Raw genomic sequence first — 12675 nt, 5'->3', positions numbered from 1 at the left:
AATCCGGTAATCTTTTGCTTCCTTCTTTTGTCCTAGTAGATCCACTTCACCGACCATGTCCTTTGCCATTTCGGTCATCGTTTTCTGTGAAGGCTCTTCACCGTTGGACCGGCGGTCGTCCTGATACTGTTTTTCGAAACTACCGACTAGTTTACGCCGAACCCGTTGTCTTTTTCGAAAGCCTGCAATGTAGAACGAGAAAGATCGAAAATGTTTTTTCAGTTTCCTAGATTTTTTTAATTTTGTTTTATGCGTACCCGGCTTTGTAGTGGAAATCTTTGGATTTATGCAGCACGTTTGTTTCAAGAATTTCGGAGTGATCCCATGTACGAATTACTGTTGCGGCCATATTCCGCATTCCTAAATCTACGCCTGAGACGCTGACATCTTTTAAATTCATTCGTTGCAATTGTTGTACGATCCGGCGACAACGGTCCTAGTTGAAGGGAAAAAATTCGAAAAATTTAGATTGACTTGAGTTTAAGTTTTTCATGAAGAAGGTAATGAACGAAACTTACTTTTTTTCGTAGAAAGTATATAATGAACTGCAGATATCTAAAAAAAAACAATAAGGGAGGGACTAATCGATTCTTTTCGCGATTTTTTGTCAAATATCAGCAGAAATACGAAAAATAAGAAAGTCGTACATCGGGCATTCTCATAATATTGTCATATTTAAAAGATTTTACAAAAAGAAAATCGATGAAAATAGCACTTCCCACTCAATTTCACACCCAAATCACATCCACCTTGAACTTAGTCGAATATGGTTTAACGAAGAGAATCGTCGTTAAAGTCGTTAATCGTAACATGAGTACTGTTTTTGAAACGTCAAATCTACAAAGCAAATATTTAGTGTCGGTTGTGAAAAATGTAATAATTTCGGTGATTTCGATGTGATTTAAATCAGATTTTGTGCGGAAATGTGCTTTTTGTGTTTTTTTAACATTACAATCAACGGTTTACTTTAAATATTCATCAAAGCAAACGAATTTATGAAAAATTTATGGTGACCAATCATGTAAACAAACAACAATATTGTCGTTTGGTGTGATGTGAGGTTCAAAAGGGATGACCCAGTAGAAATAAAATGTCGGCGGTAATCTTAAAAATTACGTTTTAGCGGAAACGCTTTAGTTTAAATGTGTGTACGTTTCCGGTGAAATAAATTAGTTCGAAAGTATACACTATTGAGGAGCTTTACAATAACACCTTTAGTTAGAGGGGTGTCACATCCCTTATTCTAATATTAAATTTGGCCTTGCTGCGATGAACCTTTAGGTAAAAAAGTATTTACCACCGTATAGAGTGCTGACGAGGAGAGAAAAATAATTATGAAGCTCGAATCATTGGTACATGTATGTGGAAGGTAAATAAAAACTGAAAAGTAAAATTAAATTTAGAAGAACTATAACTAAGCTGTATCTCGAGAAAAAATGTTTCTGTGACAATATTCTACAGCATTCCATAGCTTTTTCCGAAAAACTTTCTAATATGCCGTTTCGAAATCTCTGCAATTCTCCATGATCTGCCTGATGCTAAACAATTGGTTTTTTGTTGAACGATCGTTGTGGAATCCGCCCTGATATTCACCAGTGGATGGTTCCGAATACGCTGTGTTTAACGATTAATTCCTCTGTAGATGCTACATTTCAATTTCTCACCCTACTTGTGCAGTGCACGGAACAAGTGATTCCGAATTTCCATTTTTCTGGCATTTATCCAAAATTGCTCCCAAATCTTCACAATCAGCTGATGTAACCTTGCATACAGGACATCACCTCCACATTTTAAAAAGATAGACTCTTAGATACGCCAAAAAGTTGCCCGTAGCAGACCAACAAACCAGTATCTTCCAACTAAATGCTGTCTTGAACACGGTGGGGCTGAACCAAATTTAAATAAAAAGGTCGGATAACCTCAATTTTTTTTTCATGAAATGTTAGCATGGGTTGAGTGTAGATTTAATATACATAAAAAATAAAAAAATTCACCGAGCCGTTTTTCAGAAAGTACTTTTCAACTGTTTGTAGACTGTCTCATGCATATGTAGAACGTTTTTTTGATATGCTAAGCTAACGTAAGTATAGCCAGTGCTCCCAGATTTCGATTGATACCATACTTGCCATATAAGTTTGGAAAGTTTAGCAGCTACTGTCCCTACTGTGTGGTATAAAAAATTAGTGATTTTTGGAGCAAATTTTTTTTTTTAGTTTTTCTTTGGTTTTTTTTTATTATTTAACAGAAATAAGATGAAAGAATAACAAAAGTAAGGTTTTTCTTCAATTGTACAAAATAAAAATGTCTCTTACTCTCCATTTTTTATACCACACAGTAGGGACAGTAGCTGCTAATTTTTCCAAACTTATATGGCAAGTATGGTATCAATCGAAAGCTGAGCGCACTGGCTATACTCACGTTAGCTTAGCATATCAAAAAAACGTCCCACACATGTATGAGACAGTCTACAAACAGTTAAAAAGTACTTTCTGAAAAATGGCTCGGTGAATTTTTTTATTTTTTATGTATATTATCTACACTCAACCCATGCTAACATTTCATGAAAAAAAATTGAGGTTATCCGACCTTTTTATTTAAATTTGGTTCAGCCCCACCGTGTGAAGCCTAGGCATGTTCACTGAAAAATATCATCCTTCGATGGTAAAATTTCCAAATACAATGCCAATCGAATCCTTTGGCGATTATCTAGACTTGTCATTCGACATGTACTGATTATTATTAGTCGTTATTTAGCGATTATCGATCAAACATTCGATTGATATTGTTTTTTTTTTTGAAAATATCGATTATCGATTCTTAGGAAATAATTGATATTTTTCAATCGAATGCATTGATGAACATGCCTCACTGTGATCACTGTAGCCTAAAATAGTAATTTCTGAAAATGTAACAGAAAACTTCGATTCAAAAATAATATTTTTGTTATTCGAAAGGGTTCGCAAAACTAGTGTGGGATCACCATTTACAGGCTTCCTCGGTTGCTTCGTAAATGAGATATCTGTCTTTCAACATGGTGAATTTGACTTTCAGCTGTTATTGCTCCATTATCGAGAGCAATAATGTTTACACTGTAAATCTTAGAATTTTTCCCTTTACCAATTCCAATGTAAGCCTTAAGACCTCACTTTTCCTCAAGCCTTGGCTGACGCTGGTGCTGGTTATCTGGGGATTTTGCTAACACTTGTTTACTTGAAAAGCACTTTCCTCCCCCAACTCACTTATGAAAAAAAACCGGGATGGAAACTTACACGTTTATTTAAAATTCGTTCAAACCCAAGGTGAATTCGTAAATGGAGAGATTTTGCTGTTTGAGTAATATCGAGTCGTAGAGCTATCTTTGCAATCATTTGAGTTGATTAATGGTTATTTGTGTACCTGTTTTGGACTATTGATTTTAGGCAATTTCGCGGATATATATGCCGAACGAAGTGAGGCTTACAAGCGAAAGTGCCTTAAATCAACCGTCCCAAACAGGTACACATGTAAGTTTTCATACAGAGGACCGGAAACCCGAGAAAATTCGAAAAATTGCCCTCATTTTTGGCCCCGAAGCATGAGAAATATTAAAAGCGACTTCTGAAAATTGCGGTGGATCTATATTGAATCGTTACGAAAAAAAAATTATCATGTTGCCTGAATTACTAGAATTCTGATGTCAATTTATTCAAAATGCAATCCAAAAGCTGTTGAATGCATAGTGAGAAGTGCACATTGCCCGCCCATACAAATTTTTTATTGCATATTTCCGGCGTATTTAAAACAAACTGCCCCGAAAGACACATTAAAAAGTAATTTGTAGGGATACCATGTGTTCGGATTAGATTTTATGACTCTAAAAATTTAAAAATCCCAAAAAAATTTCTTTAAACAAACATGGTGCAAATTTAGTGGACTGCACCACCAACAAAATACTTCTGTTCTTTATTCCTCTTTTGTGTGAAATTTAATGAAATCCCCACCACTATTACCTGAAGTGCTGTTTGCGCTTACATAAATATTGAAGTAAATTGGAAACAACGTCTCAATCGAATTGTTACACGCAAGCTGTGAAGAAGTCAGAAGCGTCAAACGATGATTGTATTGGACACATTTTTCGACAATTGGAACACCTGGAGGACCTGGTCAATGCAGCAACTACGTGCCAACGGTTCCGGGAATGTGCAGTGTCTTTGAAGTTCAGGTTTCGATCCGTTGCTATTGAAAATACGCATCATGCTTACAGTCGGAAAGACGTAGTATCCGCTCATACCGCACCAGCATTCTTCAGGAATTTCGGTCAGTTGGCAGAATCAGTTGAGTTGCGGCTCGTTGGAAATCAGCAGCGTGGAGACGAAATATTCGAACTGCTCGAGAAATTCTGTGGAAAAACGCTCAAGAGACTGAAGATTACCAATTACAATCCAAATTTCAACATTGTGGACCAATTTTCAGCTTTAGAGCATTTGACATTGTACAACGCAGAGCCGATAAACTTTTGCCTGAATTCACCTTTAAAAACTCTTGAAATCCAAAATTTTCTACAAATTGAGGAAGAAGATTCGGAGATTCAGCCATGGTTCGTTCGGAAGTTTCCGCATTTGGAGAGGGTTTTTTTTAATACAACCGACATCACCGATGACACTCTCACTGATTTTCTGTCGTTCAACAAAAAAATACGTGAAGTGGACGTCGATTCTGAATATCTTACGCCGTCGATCTTCGAAAGCATTGGCCTTTATTCAAGAAATATTCAACGATTAAAAATCAAAAGTGCTGAGTTCCACGAATATGACAGCAGTGATCTTCATGAAAAATTACTACATTTGAGCGCGTTACGAAAACTGTCGGACTTTGGTGTATCTGGATGTCTTTCGCTGGAGTTATTGTTCAAGATGTTCGCCGAAAATAATACTCCGATTCGATCATTGGAAGTTGATATCGCAGCCACGGATGGGATAGCCTCACTTCCAACCATAAAAACGCTCAGCAAATTACAGTGCATATGCCGTGCTGATGGCGATGGAAATTTGCTAATTAATCTAGCAAAAAGTCAACCGGCTCTACAATCACTACAGGTGATTCACATGGACTCACATACAACGATTCAAGCATTTGAACAGATATTGAACTATGGCAAAAATCTTACGGATTTCGAAGTGTCTTTTTGCAGCTCTTATATCGACATGGAAAGCTATAACCGAATTCTTTTGCTAGCCATAAATCGTGTCAAAGTGCGAATAATCGTTTCAAAGCGCAGCCAAGTCAATGTACCGGTAGATATTTTGAAAATGAACAGAAATTGGGTGAGAATAATGTTTGACTAATTATTTACGTTTGCTTGTAATTTTCACATTGTAACTATAAAATGTAAGTTTAATAAGGCCAATGTTTATTTAATTAAGTTTAGAAAATAATACTTTTTACGTTAAAAATAAATTTTTTAATGAAATAACCCAGTTTCTTATTTACGCATACGGTCACTACTTTTTCCAGCAATGTAATTTAGAAAGTATACAGAGCATTCCGAATGAAATTACACATGAATATTATGATTCGCGATAACAACGGTCATTCCCGATTATGGGACCGGGAGAACGCAGTGTTCTCATTAAAGGTTAACATTTCATCCATGTATTTGCCATAACGGCACAGCCCTAAATAAGCAATATTTCTTGCAGCGTTTATATCGCGGTTCCAACACCCATTAATTCTGGCATTAATGGGCTGACCTTTATAAACTGTTGCTTTAAGGCCGTGCCGTTTTGCAATACGCAACACATCTAAATCCGTCCATAGATCTTTGGGATTCATTGCGACACGTATCTTCCTCTCGTCCTTGGTAGGTTTCGTGCCCAAATCGTTCGTCTTTTCCATTTTGACTTTTATGGACCGTTTCGGGGTGTTTGTGTAGATGTGATGAGCTGGCATGGAATCACGATGAGGACTACAAATTTTTTGACAAATTTTAAGCCTGGAATGACACAAATAATCGAAAGAAAATTAGTCGTTGCCTGATATAGGAAAAAAAAGTGAAGTTTAGTACCTGTCTTTCGTTGACTCGACACTGTCCAGTTCTTCATAGCATCTACTACAATTTTTGGTGGTGCAGTATTCATCCTGGCCAATTACAATTATGTTTTTGCGTTGCCTCAGGTATCGAATGATTGGTTTGTCGCCTGGCGAGCGCATGTGACCTATAGGAAATTGGATATTTCGCAAGACCGATTAGCGACAAAGAGAAAACACACGAAAAAGATCGTCTTACCTCGCACTGTGGAGTTCGCTGGAGTTGAACAATCTCCCATAAAAACAATCCGGTAATCTCTTGCTTCCTTCTTTTGTCCTAGTAGATCCACTTCACCGACCATTTCCTTTGCCATTTCGGTCATCGTTTTCTGAGTAGATCTAAACTTGGCGAAGTTCAAATTGACCACCTGTCGCCGCATGTACGTCTCTGTCGCTTCGTTGAACCATTTTAGGCGTGAGTGCGTGAGTTCAGAAACTCTCGGTAGTTGCCACTTTTCGGTGAAGGTTCTTCACCGTTGGACCGGCGGTCGTCCTGCTACTGTTTTTCGAAACTACCGACTAGTTTACACGGCCTTTTTGTTGGCAAAAGTTTTAGCAAAACTTTTACTACTACTAATATATGAATTTGTGTCAACACAAATTTTTTTTGTGTCTCGTGTCCGTATGTAAAATCACAAAAATTATTTGTGTCAGGAAATTTGTAAATTTTTTGTGTAGAAATATTATTTGTGTGTAGTTTTTACAAAGCAGCAGATAAGAGTTGAAAACAGTTGAAAATGAGTTAAATGAATTCCTGCTATGATTTTCAAGAGAAAATAAGATAGCAAATAAAGATACAAAATTTTGCTCTACTTTTTTTTAGTGATAACTGCGATAACTGTCTTTATGATATAAATGCATCTGTTAATTGAGAAAAGTTTGGAACGTCGAAACTGTGTAAGTTCGAAGTAATAAATGTTTCAAATCTGATGTTAAGTAATTCCTACTAGCTATCCACAACGTAACATCAAGATTTAGACTCAAGATGTTAATATCAGCGGAACCAAAAGCGGGGAACGTTTTTCACACTAAAATCGAAGTTATAAATGTTTCAAATCTGATGTTAAGTAGTTCCTACTAGCTATCCACAACGTGAAATCAATATTTAGACTCGAGATGTTCATATCAGCTGAATCCCGCTATTCACGACGAAAAACGGGGAACGTTTTCACACTAAGTTCGAAGTTATTATTATGTGGAAATGTTCAGAGTAACGAGGGCTTCAAGATAATGCAAAAAAATGTTTCATTATTTCAGATTTGTTTTACTTTTCAGATAAAACTTATTACAAATGTTCCGATCTCTTTTTGTCATTTCTTGATAGCTTACCATGTGGCCATTCAAAATAAACCAAATTTGTCATAATGTACACACTAAGTCGACTTCAATGAGACCTAATGTGTGCCCATATCGCATTTCTCCGAAATTTCAATATGAAAAAATTCGAAAATTTCTAATTTTATGATTTTGAGAACTTTGACTGAGCAGAGCTTATTTACGACACTAAATGAGAAAATTACTTTAAAATTATACACCTTCGAGGGGCAAACCACTCAAAAGAGTTGCACGCGAAAAAAAAGAGTTGAATCGGAGTTGCACGCGAAAAAAAAAGAGTTGCACCGGAGTTGCACGCTCAAAATGAGTTGCAAAAGAGTTGCATTCGAGAATAAAAAAAGAGTTGCACGCGGAAGAAATAAATAATAAATGTTTATTATTTTTATTTAACATTATTGATGCTTCACCATTTGACTTGCACGCATATTTTATTGCTGTCAATGAGGAAAGGAAAAAAATGGAAATAAATTTGACAAGGAAAGGTGGTCAGGCTTAGCCGTCATTCCGACCTGTAAAACCTTGTATCTTTTTAAAGTACAGATAACAAATTACAAATAAAAAATTTCTTCCAAAGGCTTTTCTGCGGAGATGGTTCCCATTATGCAACTGGCGTTGTATCGTTGTATGGCCATAGAAATTTTTTGTATCAGATATGATTTTGATTTTTTATCTCCGCTAATCTCTTGTAATTTTGATCCAATTTTTTCTATGAAATTTTTTGATTCTGTACTCCATGGGCCCATGGTTTCTACCGCGAAAGCTAGTAGAATATAATTATTACTAGAAGTTAAATTAGAATAATGTTTATGTTTGTTAAATGCTGCAGTATTAGCGAGTTCTCCAGCCTTTTTAGATGTTTTCGATAGATAAGAGTCGGCAAAGGTGTCTACACAAGTAGCGTCCCAAACGAGGGGTTTTCCTTTGAACCAAGGTATGTAAAAATCCAGTTTACTAAGAATAAACCAGTTCATTTAAGTGAGCTCGATGAGGGCACACTATTTTCTACATTCTCTTTCACCACTGCAAAATTCTTTGATCAAATCAACGCACTTCAAGAAAAAGTGTTTCGAGTGACAGCTGTCAGCCTGCCAAATTTTTTTACAGTGCCAAAATTTATATGATACACTGTCGACTTTAAGTGCTCTATTGAGAGTATTGCTCATGCTTGAAGTGCCTTGAATATATGCCCTTTTTTGACAAAAATAGAACAATCAAGATGAGAAAAACTGAATTTGAATGCCCGCCCATTGATTTTGCATTCCACATCGTTGAAATCAACACTATCGTTACTTGTTGGACATACCTTTTTACTAAAATTAATTCAATTCTTTGAAAATTTCGTCTAACTAATTTGGTTTCTATATCACAGTTTCATGTTTTCCCATTTTTTTTTTTGTTTTTAACAAATGTTGTTGATTTTCTTTACATTTTTTGGATGAAAACAAGTTAAATACGAAAAGAGTTGCAAAAGAGTTGCACAGAAAAAGAGTTGCAAAGAGTTGCACGTGAAAAAAAAGAGTTGCATCGGAGTTGTATGTGAAAAAAAAGAGTTTCAAAGAGTTGCAAATGAGTTGCAAATCGAGTGGTTTGTTCCTCGTACACCTTGAAAGTGTGTAAGATGACAAATTTCATCTTTCGAATTTTTTCATATTTAAATTTCCGAGAAATGCGACATGGGCACACATTAGGTCTCATTGAAGTCGACTTAGTGTGTACATTAGGTACATTATGACAAATTTGGTTTATTTTGAATGGCCACATGGTAAGCTATCAAGAAATGACAAAAAGAGATCGGAACATTTGTAATAAGTTTTATCTGAAAAGTAAAACAAATTTGAAATAATGAAACATTTTTTTGCATTATCTTGAAGTCCTCGTTACTCTGAACATTTCCACATAATAATAACTTCGAACTTAGTGTGGAAAACGTTCCCCGCTTTTCGTTGTGAAAAGCGGGATTCAGCTGATATTAACATCTCGAGTCTAAATCTTGATTTTACGTTGTGGATAGCTAGTAGGAACTACTTAACATCAGATTTAAAACATTTATTACGTCGAACTTAGTGTGAAAAACGTTCCCCGCTTTTCGTCGTGAAAAGCGGGATTCAGCTGATATGAACATCTCGAGTCTAAATCTTGATTTTATGTTGTGGATAGCTAGTAGGAACTACTTAACATCAGATTTGAAACATTTATTACTTCGAACTTAGTGTGAAAACGTTCCCCGTTTTTCGTCGTGAAAAGCGGGATTCAGCTGATATGAACATCTCGAGTCTAAATATTGATTTTACGTTGTGGATAGCTAGTAGGAACTACTTAACATCAGATTTGAAACATTTATTACTTCGAACTTAGTGTGAAAAACGTTCCCCGCTTTTCGTCGTGAAAAGCGGGATTCAGCTGATATGAACATCTCGAGTCTAAATCTTGATTTTACGTGGTGGATAGCTAGTAGGAACTACTTAACATCAGATTTGAAACATTTATTACTTCGAACTTAGTGTGAAAAACGTTCCCCGTTTTTCGTCCTGAAAAGCGGGATTCAGCTGATATGAACATCTCGAGTCTAAATCTTGATTTTACGTTGTGGATAGCTAGTAGGAACTACTTAACATCAGATTTGAAACATTTATTACTTCGAACTTAGTGTGAAAAACGTTCCCCGTTTTTCGTCGTGAAAAGCGGGATTCAGCTGATATGAACATCTCGAGTCTAAATCTGGATTTTACGTTGTAGATAGCTAGTAGGAACTACTTAACATCAGATGTGAAACATTTATTAATTCGAACTTAGTGTGAAAACGTTCCCCGTTTTTCGTCGTGAACTACTTAACATCAGATTTGAAACATTTATTAATTCGAACCTACACAGTTTCGACGTTCCAAGCTTTTCTCAATTAACAGATGCATTTATATCATAAAGACAGTTATCGCAGTTATCACTAAAAAAAAGTAGAGCAAAATTTTGTATCCTTATTTGCTATCTTATTTTCTCTTCAAAATTCATTGAACTCATTTTCATCTATTTCCAATTCTTACATGCTGCTTTGTAAAAACTCCACACAAATAATATTTCTACACAAAAAAATTACAAATTTCGGGACACAAATAATTTTTGTGTTGACACAAATTCATACATTAGTGGTAGTGAAAGTTTTGCTAAAACTTTTGCCAACAAAAACGCCGTCTAGTTTACGCACCGGCATCGGATTCATCATCGGATTCATCAATTTCCTTTTCTGCCTTTCGTTTTCGACTTGCCATATCCATAACCTCATCTCGTGTCATTCGATAATTGTCCTTGACGCGACAAAACTGCACAGAAACGTCGCTCGAATTGGTTGTGATGCGTCCACCGAACTTTTTGGTCGCTGTTTCGAATTTCTGGATCTTGAACAGCAAACGCAAAAACGGATTCACTGTTTTCACATTGGCATTGTCGTGTTCTTCTACCAAGTCCAGAAATTCGTTCTGTGTGTACAGACCGGCACCTTTTCCCATCGTCTTAAACGCTTCCAAATTCTTAACCAAGTCGAACAGCGATTTCGTGTCGATGGCGAAGTATTTCATGGCGAAACTGTATTGTGGCACTACGATAAAGTTATGCAATTTTTGATGGTGTATCTTTTCGCCGTCGTCATCATCTTTCACTCGATTTCTCTTCTTACGAAAGAGTTTCGGTTTGGTTTTGTCATCCGGCTTTTCTGGCGTTGGACATTTCCGTTTCCGTTTTCGTTGCTTTTTCGGCTTTGAATAGTTTCTGCTCATGTTTGTTGTGTGGATCCAGCGTTGTAGTCGAATCATTGCTGGCACTATTTGCATCCATATCAATCGTGGCCCAATCGCTTTCTTTGATTTCTTCGGCTTCCGTTGTTTTTTCGTCAATTTAACCTTTTTTGGATTTGTTTTGGTTTTGGTTTTATCACTGTCGTGCTGATACAGACGACTGAAGTAGGATTCTGCCGATTGACCAAAATCTGGAAATCGACAAATTTTTTGCAGTTCTTCGATGAGTTGGTGCTGCACAAATTCTAGTTTGGAACTTCGTTCGATGTTGAACAGATGTGGTAAAGATGGTCGTTGATCACCTTTTTGTTCTCTTTGCCTCGTAAGTCGCTCCTTTTTCGGCCATCCCGCAATCGAAAGTTGAACCAATTCTTTAATCGATAGTACAAATGTAACTTTATGTTTGTTCTAAAGTTTGTTGCAAATGTATCTGAGATGTAACGCCATGAATTTTGCGACCATTCTTCGAAGTTGAATTCGACGCCGTGTAGACGGTACATATCGAAAAATTCGGTGTCATCAACTGTTGCCAATGTTCTTTGATTTCTCGCCGGAACAGAGTTCGGAATTTTGGACTTGCTTGTTGTTCTTTTGAAAATCTTTAATTTCTGCATAATCAGGTTCCAGTTAAATTCTTTTTTGAAGACATCGTCGATTTCATCGTTGCCGCATACATCCATCAAATGATAAATTCGGTAGTAGACCAAGTGGCTGAACAAAATTGCAACTTTTGATAATTCCACTGCCTTTTGTTCCACAATATCGAACACTTCGCGAGCCGTTTCATTTGCGGTGATTGATCATCCTTTATTGATCCCGACAAGAAAGAGGAAAGTTTCATTTTAACCGTTGACAAATCGAATCTTTTATTGGAATTTTATGTTTTTCTCTAATTGTTTTTTTTCGTGTCCAACGGTTTAAGTAATTAATCATTCGCATTCAGGACTTTTTATTTTATTTCGATAAATTATGATTTTATAAGACAAAAGTACTTCTACGGCATGGGTAAATATTGTTTTAATTTTTTTATAAATCAAATTGAAACTACATATTCAAAGTATTCGCGCTAATATTCACTTACTGCATAGCAAATGGTACCAACCAAAAAAATTAAAAATTTCATAAATTCCATACATTTCAGTAGACAGCAAACTGACAAGGTGCTGACAAGGTGCGATTTCGCAGTCAGTGCAAAAATGAATTAATTTTAATTTTATTTTTATAAAACTAATTTGAACGCGTAGATTTTTTTTAAACTTAAATTTTGAATGAACATAGTGTCTTTGATCATTTAAAAATAAAAAACTTTTTGATGCGAATGATCAATTCACCTTTTTCCGATTGTGTTGCTTCGTGAAATGAAATTTAGCTGCCGAGAATGTTGTGAATTTAGCAATGCATTTTCTCTTTTTGTCTACGTAAGGGCAAAAGAATTCCTGGACCTTCTTTTTCAATGTGTGGCCAAGAAACGTAACATTCTCTTCTTTTG

The sequence above is a fragment of the Bradysia coprophila genome, chromosome IV (genome assembly GCF_014529535.1).
Source record: "Bradysia coprophila strain Holo2 chromosome IV, BU_Bcop_v1, whole genome shotgun sequence".
NCBI lineage: Eukaryota > Metazoa > Arthropoda > Insecta > Diptera > Sciaridae > Bradysia > Bradysia coprophila.
Note: the sequence above shows the minus strand (reverse complement) of the source record.